This window comes from Papio anubis, chromosome 10, assembly GCF_008728515.1.
Source record: "Papio anubis isolate 15944 chromosome 10, Panubis1.0, whole genome shotgun sequence".
In the NCBI taxonomy this organism is placed as follows: domain Eukaryota; kingdom Metazoa; phylum Chordata; class Mammalia; order Primates; family Cercopithecidae; genus Papio; species Papio anubis.
The window spans coordinates 66884977-66888295 of NC_044985.1; the positions used below are offsets into that span (position 1 = coordinate 66884977).

The window sequence follows — 3319 nt, forward strand, 5'->3', positions numbered from 1 at the left end:
AGGATAGCTGCACAGGAAGCAAGATTTGACTAGGGGTTGAATCAGTGAGAGTTGGATGGGGTGGAGGTGAAGTGTCAGCAGCCCATTACTGAGCAAAGATAACAGACTTTATATTCCTTTGTAAAACAACGGCATATCTAAGGGTCGCACCAGCCACATCAGAGTGGAGACCAGCGCAAGGATGGCAGGCTACATGGAAGGGATAATCCGTTGAATTCTGTAAGCTTTCCTCTATACCTAGATGTCAGTTTGGGAGGAGGAGGGTGAAAAGTTCAACTCTGAAATCGAGCTAAACTTTGAGTTAACCAAATATTTTACATTACGAGGTTGTTTAAACTGGAGCTATCAGTTGGCCATTTTGAGATAAGTCCTTGTCCTCTCACTTCCTTCCAAATAGGGTGGAATATTGAGAAGAATATTAAATGAGTTATAGAAAATAAAATAGGCTTTTTTTTTTTTTTGCACATTTCATTAATAGTGTAAATTTGAGAATTTGCTAGTGAATCTGCTGTACTTATCCCCACTCCCCAAGTCCTCACTCTCAGCTGAGCTGGTTTCCTTTTTCTCTAAGAAAACTGAGGTAATCTGAAGGGAATTTCCACAAATTTTCATCACTACATCTATTCGCTTACAAATTTCTGTGACCATATACTCTGTCTTCCCATCTGGAACATTAGAGGAGTTGTCTGATTCATCCAAAGGCAACTCTTCTACTAGGACCTTAGATCCTATCTCCTCTTACCTATTATAACGATTCTCACCTCTCTTTTGAGTAATCAATTTTTTTCTTGTTATTGATTATTCCATCATAAACATGGTTTATCTCTGACCATCGAAAACATGTTCTCTCAATGCAATTTCATTCTTCTTCATTCCCATATCTGCGTTTTCTTTATAGCAAAACTTCTCAAATACCTCCAGTATCATTCTTCAAGTTCTTTTAAAACTTACTACAGGACTTCGTGCTCATGCTCGCTGCAGGGGTCGGAGGTCAGGGCGAGCGTCTCGCGGGCCGTAGGAGGAAGATGGCGGTGGAGTCGCGCGTTACCCAGGAGGAAATTAAGAAGGAGCCAGAGAAGCCAATCGACCGCGAGAAGACATGCCCACTGTTGCTACGGGTCTTCACCACCAATAACGGCCGCCACCACCGAATGGACGAGTTCTCCCGGGGAAATGTACCGTCCAGCGAGTTGCAGATCTACACTTGGATGGATGCAACCTTGAAAGAACTGACAAGCTTAGTAAAAGAAGTCTACCCAGAAGCTAGAAAGAAGGGCACTCACTTCAATTTTGCAATTGTTTTTACTGATGTTAAAAGACCCGGCTATAGAGTTAAGGAGATTGGCAGCACCATGTCTGGCAGAAAGAGGACTGATGATTCCATGACCCTGCAGTCACAGAAGTTCCAGATAGGAGATTACTTGGACATAGCAATTACCCCTCCAAATCGGGCACCACCTCCTTCAGGGCGCATGAGACCATATTAAATTCTATTTACAACTTCTTGAATTTATTTTTCCGTCAGTTATGTAAAATAAACTTACTCTTTTTCCTCCCCTGATTATTGCCATTAAGCCTTTAAATTCTAAAATTATAATGCATCATCTATTTAGGAATTAGATTCGGATGTGCTATTGTATGATTACTAACAGAAAGTCTGTATGTTTCAAGCCCTTCTGTAAAATATGAAGAAAAGTGCTCTTAGCATTCTGTGTAAAACTGTACTGTTAAATATATGTGTGTAATCAAAAAAAAAAAAAAAAAAACAAAAAACAAAAAAAAAAAAAACTTACTACAATAGGTTTTCACCCCAATCATTCCACTGAAACTACTCTTATGAAGGTAACTAATGACCTCCATATTGCTAAATACGATGGATAATTCTTCATTTTCCTCTGTCTGGACCCACCATCAGCACTTGACCAGGTGATCATTTTCCTTTTTTCTCTTCCTTGACAGGCTTCCACTTCCCAGTCTCTGTTATTGGCACCTCCTCATCTTTCCAACTTTTCAATATTGGAAGCTCTAAGGGTTCAGTCCTGGAATGTTGTCTCTATTCTGTCTACACTTACTCCTTTTGTGATCTCATTCAATTTCATGGTTTTTAATATTATTTCTATGTGGACATCTCCCAAATTTTTATATCCAACCTGAAAATAGGTCTTCTGAACTTTTACCTCCTATAGTGAATTGCCTACTCAGCAACTCCACTTGGATATCTAATACATATCTCAAATGTAACATGTACAAACAGAACCTTCCCCTTCTCAGCTGATGACAGCTACATCCTATGGTTGCTCAGGCCAAAGAGCCTTGGAATCGTCATTGATTCCTCCTTTTTTCTCACAATCTATATGAAAGCCATCAGCAAATCCCAGAGTCCAGCTCTGTCTCACTACCCCACTACCACTGTCAGGTTTTAGTCTCTCTTTCATCTTTGTCTCCCTAGAGCCTATTCTTAGCTCAACCAGAGTGATGCTTTTGAATGTAAGTTATGTCACGTCTCTCCTCAGCTTAGAACCCTCAAATGGCTATCTCTGTCCCTCAGAGTAAAAACTAAAGTTTGTATCCTGATCTGTAAGTTCTTATGGTCTTCATGGCCCCTCTCCCCCACCTCTTTATCTCATCTTTTACTACTTCTCCTCATTCTTACTCTGCATAGCTGCACCAGTTTTCTGTCTTTCAAATACACTGGGTACATTCTGATCTCAAGGCTTTTGCCTTTGCTCGTCTTTCTGTCTGGAAAGCTCATCCCTAATTTCTGCATGATTCAAGCTCTCACAGTATTTGTTTTTATTTCTCAAATGACACCTTCTCATTAGGACCTTCTTTGACTACCCTGTTTAAAATTAGTCTCTACCCCTAATATGGCATTTCTTATCTCTTGTTCCTGCTTTGTTTTTCTCCATAGCTTTTATGACTTTCTGATATCCTGAACAAGTTATTGATTTTTTAAATAACAAGGCTCTATTTTAATGTTGTGTAAATTACCAAGAAGTAGAGATTGACTGTAATTTGCCAAAGACAGAACATTCATTTCACAGCTACACAAGAACAAGGCTGTGAGTGAAAAGGCACTCTAATTTGGGATAGTGCGAAGAAACATCATTTGTATTTTGGACAATTTATAGAGAAAAATTTCCAGGGGATGTAAGAATACTGTTGGTTTATATGGATATAAAGTGAAAAATGAAAGAACTCATGCAAAAATCTATGCTATCTTTATTCTCCCTAGGTTTATTAAATCTATATTTACTGTAAATTTTATAAGTGTATTCTCCTGTTATTGGAGACAATGAATGTTTTCAAAGAATTCCTA

At 38.8% G+C, this 3319-nt stretch overlaps 1 pseudogene across 1 annotated transcript; it reads left to right on the forward strand.

Annotated features, from left to right (window-relative positions):
* Positions 1 to 935: 935 nt before the first annotated feature.
* Positions 936 to 1748, forward strand: LOC116269173 (annotated as a pseudogene). Its single transcript, XR_004176585.1, has one exon. The product of XR_004176585.1 is annotated as a histone deacetylase complex subunit SAP18 pseudogene (transcript).
* The last annotated feature ends 1571 nt before the right edge of the window (positions 1749 to 3319 follow it).